We start from the raw sequence: 7,061 nt of genomic DNA on the forward strand, positions 1-7,061 counted from the left end.
AATAAAGCTCCAAGCCTTTCCTCTGGAATTTAGACATGTTCTCCCTTAACTGCATGGCATTTCCTATCAGGAATTTGTTCCACTTTCTAGATTTAGCAACTTAGGTTAGAAAATCAGATGTCACTTTGACTTTACTCCTTTGTCAGGCATCCTTTAATTTACCTTAGCATTGCTGCCAGTCTCTGAGATTACAAGAGACCAGAATGGTATGCAGTATGTAAGGAATGCATTTTTCCACAATTGATAAAGAATCTAATCATAGACTTTTACTGTAAATATTTCCCCTTATGAAACCCTTTAAACTTTTAATTTTGAACTCAAATTTTTCTTGGCTCACCTAGGACTAAGATTTAATAAAAGACATTCTTCTAGCTGTTTATGGAACATGAACCTTTTTGATCTTTATATTAGAAAAACTACAAGAGGCCAAAGTGATCCAAGATATGCATGTAAACACCCCAGTAATCATTGGTCTTATAAAAATAACCCATCATCTTTATTGCCCAAGGAAATGTTTTGGGTCTGATGTCAGCAAGTCAGGGATTGGAGAATGTTGTTCTGTTCTCCTTGTTTATTGGACTGAAATGAATGTGGATAAGAGCTGATGTGAGGAGTCACAGATTTTTATTCACATAGTTAATTTTGCCTCTCCCTTACTTTGTAAAAGCTGTCTATTCACAGGCATCTGTCTATAGAAGTTGGAACATTTTTGTTTCTCTGCAAATAGTAAACAGCAACGTGAATTTGGTTTCCACAAAGGACAACTTGTTCTTAGGACAGAGGAGTGGTTTTGTAACTCAAAGGATAGCAGAGCAGACAACATTGGGAAGTTGGAAAACTTCCAGAAATTGCAAATCTGTCTCTTCGTTCTCCTCCCCACTCCCTCGTCTGTGTTTCTTCCTGGGCATCTGCTTCCTGCTCTCCCTGCGGACCATCTTTCCCTGCTACCCAGTCCATATGGAGCCAGAAGACTTAGTCATTATGTGCTTCTCTTCCCTTTCAAGAAAATAGCCCTAGCCGAGACTGGACTCTCTTATTCTTAATTCTAAATATCAGAGAAAGGTGTTCTGCCTTAGCTTTATTTAGCTGTTTCCATTTAGTTGACCCAGATACCCTGGCCTCAGCTACTGACTTGATTTCTGGGACTTATCTGATTTGACAGAGTTTGGTCAGACCAGGCGAGCCTTTTTAGGTATTATAGTTGTAGCAAAGATTTAAAACCATTTAAAGCAATGGGGATGAGGGACACAGAGAACTTAATTTAAATAGACACAAAAGTATCTGTCTGTAATACCTTCTTCCCATAGGGCCCATAAGAATGTGAATAAATACTGTCAGGTAGATAACTATGTTGGTAGTATTATTTCTGGATTTTAAGTAATAATCATACATCATTGATTGTCAACTATGACAGACATATGATGTTGTTTAGTCTATAACAATTAATGATGTCCAATATTCGACAGTGCACACAATTTAGAAAAAGTTCTCTTAATGGTGCAAATTATTTTATAAACAATAGATTCCATAAACACAAACTAGAACATGAAGTTCCTTTTCCCTTCCATCCTTGCATCATGAAATGTGACCTTACAACTACACTGAAGAGTTCTAAAGTACTTACAGTTATGTGGTCTCAGCAATATAGCTCTTGAGTATAAACAAACTTCTTTGCCTCTACTCAGCTTAAAGGAAACATAATCTGTTGTAACAATGAAAACTATACTTCCACCTGAACGGTTACTAGAACTTAGTGAAAAGATATGTTTGAGAATTTCAGAAGGGTAAGTGTGTGTGTGTGTGTGTGTGTGTGTGTGTGTGTGTGTGTGTGTGTGTGTGTATTTGTATACTGTAGTCATCAAAAGAATATATTTATTATACTACAGTAAGATCTTGAGTGTCCCCAAAGGATCTCATTTGATAAATGCTTGGTTTGTAGCCTATAGTGATGAGAGGTGAAGGATAAGGATATGGTTTAGTGGAAGAAGGCTGGGTCTTTAGGGACATACCCTTAAGGCTATATTTTAATATTAGTTTTCTCTAACTTTTTCTCTTTATTTCTTATGTACCTTGTCATGACCAGGTAATGTTTGCCAATGACTCCTTCTATTTCCCCCCATGGTATACTATACCACTGTAGAGAAAAAAAAAAAGGTTCAGTGCCCATACACTAATTTCTCTGAAAATATAAGCCAATGTATACATTTACTTTTTTTGCTTTTAAGTTGACTACTCTGGTGTTTTGTTGTAGTAATGAAAAGCATGATTCTCGATTTTACTGTATAAAATTAGGGTAATTGCCAACCTACACACTATTGTATTACATATACTACCAATTTTACCTTAGTTTAGGTGATAAAATAATTCATTTTACTTTAGGGGAGACCTATTAGGATATTTACAGACAAGTATAATCTAGTTTCTAATAACCTGGCTTCTGTTCACTTATTTCAAAAGTCACATATATTCTGGTATTTTATAGTTCCTTTTCTGCAATATCTTTTAATCTTGCCCAATTTATTTAAATTTATTTAATCTTGGCATATGGCCATTTTAGCAAGTAGGCATAGCTTCTAGTAATAGTCCAAATTCAAATTCATCTCTTGTGGTAGGCACTTAAATTAGGAAAAATATTTGAAGACAAATGTGTTGTGCTTCAATAATAATGCGTGCTTTCCTAGAAGAGATCATAGTGCTGTCCAGTGAAGACTTCAGACAGTTAATAGGGGCTTTACTGTAAGCCATACATAAATATGACAGCCACTTTGATGAGGACAACACATACAGGGATGTGACTATTTTCATATGATTGCTTAGGTATCTTTCTCTAGTGAATAAGTTGCCACTACTTTTATAAGATAGCTTGGCTTCTGACAAAAGAAGAAGCCAAATGCTTTTTCTAAACACATAAAAGTGATAAAGAATCTTAATAGGTCTCTTTTTTCCGGTTCTCACTGCTGGAGCAGCCATGAGCAGCAAAGTCTCCCACCAACACCCTGTACGAGGCAGTGCGGGAAGTCCTGTACGGGAACCAACGCAAACGCCGCTAGTTTCTGGAGACGGTTGGAGCTGCAGATCAGCCTGAAAAACTATGACCCTCAGAAGGACAAACGCTTTTCGGGCACCATCAGGCTAAAGTCCACTCCTCGCCCCAAGTTCTCGGTGTGCGTCCTGGGGGACCAGCAGCATGGTGATGAGGCCAAGGCGGTGGATATCCCCCACATGGACATCGAGGCGCTCAAGAAACTGAACAAGAACAAGAAGTTGGTCAAGAAACTGGCCTTTTTGGCCTCAGAGTCTCTGATCAAGCCTGGGCCCAGGCCTGAACAAGGCTGGCAAGTTCCCTTCCCTGCTGACACACAATGAAAACATGGTGGCCAAAGTTGATGAGGTGAAATCCACCATCAAGTTCCAAATGAAGAAGGCGTTGTTGTGTCTGGCTGTTGCTGTTGGCTATGTGAAGATGACTGATGATGAGCTGGTCTACAACATCCCCCTGGCTGTCAATTTCTTGGTGTCCTTGTTCAAGAAGAACTGGCAAAACGTCCGGGCTTTGTACATTAAGCAAGCCCCAGAATCTATACTAGGACACCCCAATAAACCTTAGCGCTGCCACCAAAAAAAAAAAAAAAAAAAAAAAAAAAAAGAATCTTAATAGAATGCTTTCAGTGATAAATGTAACATATAGGCCCATGCATTTGGATATTTGGTCCCCAGCTGGTGGTGTTTGAAGAACTCATTGGGAGATGCAGATTTGCAGGAGTATACATTGGAGGCAGGCCTTGAGAGCTTGGAACCTCGCTTCATTTCCACTTTTTTTTCTGTCTTTGGTTTCAGATGCAGTCTCTCAGCATACTGCTGCTACCACCACATTTGCTGCTTGGAGTCCTGTTTCCTATTTCCATGGTGGATAGTTTGAAAAAAAATCACCTTTCTATAATATAGATTTTTGTGTCATTGCCTTTTTATTATGACAAAAGAAAATATCTTAATCCAGAAGCTGGTACCAGAAAATGGGGTTTTACTGTGAAGAACCAAACATTGCTGTTTTGAGAAATATGAAAGACTTTGGAGGATTAGACTAGAAAAGTAGTGGGATGCTATAAGCAGGGCTTAATTAACCATCTCAGTAAGAACTTGGAAGACATTAGGGCCAAGAACCATTTTGATCATGAAAGCCCAGCTCAAGAGTTTTCAGAAAACAACGACTAGTAATATTTTAACAAAAATGTACTACTTTTTAACCATGTCCTGAGAACTTTCCTAAAGCCTAAACTTAAAATTAATGGACTGATTCCTTTAGTAGAAGAGACTTTAAGATAGCCTAATACTGACTCCATCCTGTAATTATGAGTAATCACTCTTTTTTAATTTTTAATTTTATTAATTTATGCAGATTACAACTCAATTGGTATCCCATCACTTGTATCCGCCCATTCCTCCCTCCCTCCTGCTTTCACACTATTCCCATCCCCTAGGTCTAAGGCTGAGGGGGACCTTCTCCCCCACTATATGGTCATAGGCTATCAAGTCTCATCTTGGTAGCCTGCTTATTCTTTCTTTGAGTGCCTTATGCAGGTCTTCAGTGATAAAAAGATCAAGAGGGGCTAACAGAAATACAAAGTGTGTGTGTGTGTGTGTGTGTGTGTGTGTGTGTGTGTATTAAAAATAAAACAATGACACAATCAAGGCATATGCTGGAATGGAGACTGTATTGTTAAGAAAGAAAATTAGTGCTTTTCATGGAGGTCTACCCTGTATTGGAGTAATTAGATAGGAGCCTGGAGGGCAAGACTCAATATAACTCAGCTGCCAACTTACGAAGAACAGACAGGATTTTCTGCTCCTATACAGCAACTACAACCAAAAGCTGCTGCAAATGTCTTTGATGGGGGTGAAGTTTCGTCTCAAGCTAGCAACACTATTTGGTATTGTAGACCCTGTGAAAAAAGGCTGTGGAGGCATGAAAGATGCAAGAGTGAGGAAGTCATAGGTTGTCCTTCTGTAATTTCCCAGACAATTGTGGCTGGAGTGTGCAATAGACCCCTAGGGCCAGTATGTGTGTGAAACTGTGAAATTTAAGATAATGTTGCAATGGTGACCAAATGATCTTCAGGATCCCAGAACCCAGAAATATCAGCTAAGAAAAGCTGCATATAAACAGTAAAACCAGTCCAGGAGACAGAAATAACATGGAGCAATCTGGAGAGGCTACACTGTCTAAGCCTTTGGACACCAGACACAAAGCAGCAGGATTTGGTGTTTGCCTTGCTACGTTTGGGTTTGCTTTGCTCTAATATTTCCTCATGTCACTGCCATTTCTTTATGTTAGAATTGTAATGTATATTCTGGCCCATTGTTGGAGTTATATAATTTGCTGCTGATTTTGCAGGTGGCTAAATTCAAGAGATCGCCTTGCATCTCAAAAACAAAACAAAACAAAACAAAAAATAAAACCCCCAAAAACAAAAAAAACAAAACAAACAAACAAACAAAAACAAAACAAAACTTTGGACTTAAAAAAACTGTTCAGACTTAGAAAGACTATGGGACATGGTCAGAAACTGGGCACCAGAGTTCATGGACCACGTCCCCTGGATGGGGAGGCCCGGTGGCACTCAGAGGAAGGATAGCAAGTTACCAAGAAGAGACTCGATACCCTAAGAGCATGTATAGGGGGAGGAGGTCTCCCTCAGTCACAGACATAAGGGAGGAGAGGAGGGGAAACAGGAGGGAGGGAGGAATAGGAGGATACAAGGGATGGGTTAACAATTGAGATGTAATATGAATAAATTAATGAAAGAAAAAAAAGACTATCGGGACCTTTAAGTTGAAATGTATAAACTTTGTCTCTAGTCAATTTTAGTGTGTGATTCTTTTTTAAGGTTCCTTAAAATAAAGCTAATTTTAAAACAAAGATGTTACTTGTGTAGTGGTCACTGTCATGTAGAATAGAAAGGCAGGTAGTGTTGTTCACAGATGTCACCTTGAACGTCTGTTTAAAAAACTTGCAATCATTTCTTTTTTTTTTTTGTATTTTTTTTATTAATTTATTCTTGTTACATCTCAATGTTTATCCCATCCCTTGTATCCTCCCATTCCTCCCCCCGCCCCATTTTCCCATTATTCCCCTCCCCTATGACTATTCCTGAGGGGGATCACCTCCCCCTATATATGCTCATAGGGTATCAAGTCTCTTCTTGGCTACCTGCTGTTCTTTAGACAGATACATCCTTTCAGAATGATATGAAGACAAATAATGTAGGATGAATATCAAGAGATAATACTATAGTGCACCATTAAAAATCCTGCCTGTAGTTTAATATTCATATATAATTTTTTGAACTCAGCATATGACCATAGCAATTTGTTCAATATTCAAGTTTTTCTGTTTACTGTGGATCTTGTTTTGGATATTTGATCTAAAGTGTTTCTCCTTTTATCTTTTGTATGCTGTTTACACCCTAACAGCATAATCACTTAGTTTCATGTTAATTGAGGAGCAGACATGAAAATAGTTGATGACTATAGTTCAACTAATATGGGAAATGGAAAATATTGAGATATCTGAAATGTTATTAGGAAAATAAATTAGTAAACAATTATACATTATACAAAAATGCAGCAATGATTAATAAAGGAATATATGCCATTATTTTAACATGTGTAGTAAGATGCTCTTTTACGTGTTTATTGGGTATATAGCATTATAATTACATTGAAGTAGGAGCAGTGGTTTAACTGCAAAGAGGAAACATTCTTTGAGGAATTGCCTATATCAGATGACCCATAAGGAGGCCAAGAAGACTTTCTGGATGATTGATGTGGTGTCACTTCTGGGCAGGTTGTCATGGGTGGTATAACAAAATGGGCTGAACAAACCACGGTGAGCAAACTGGTAAGCAGCTGTCTTAGATGCTTCTTGCTCTGTGCCAGCTTGACCTGGTTCCCTCGGTGGTGGACTGTGATCAGGATGTATAAGCCAAATAAACTCTTTCTTCCCCCAAGTTGATTTTTGTCCTTGTGTTTTCATATTGATAGTAAATGAACCAGGGCAGGAG

At 38.3% G+C, this 7,061-nt stretch overlaps 1 pseudogene; it reads left to right on the forward strand.

The window, feature by feature from the left end:
* Nucleotides 1-385: 385 nt before the first annotated feature.
* On the forward strand, nt 386-6,819 carry LOC127205753 (60S ribosomal protein L10a-like; annotated as a pseudogene).
* Nucleotides 6,820-7,061: the final 242 nt, after the last annotated feature.

This window comes from Acomys russatus, chromosome 22, assembly GCF_903995435.1.
Source record: "Acomys russatus chromosome 22, mAcoRus1.1, whole genome shotgun sequence".
NCBI lineage: Eukaryota > Metazoa > Chordata > Mammalia > Rodentia > Muridae > Acomys > Acomys russatus.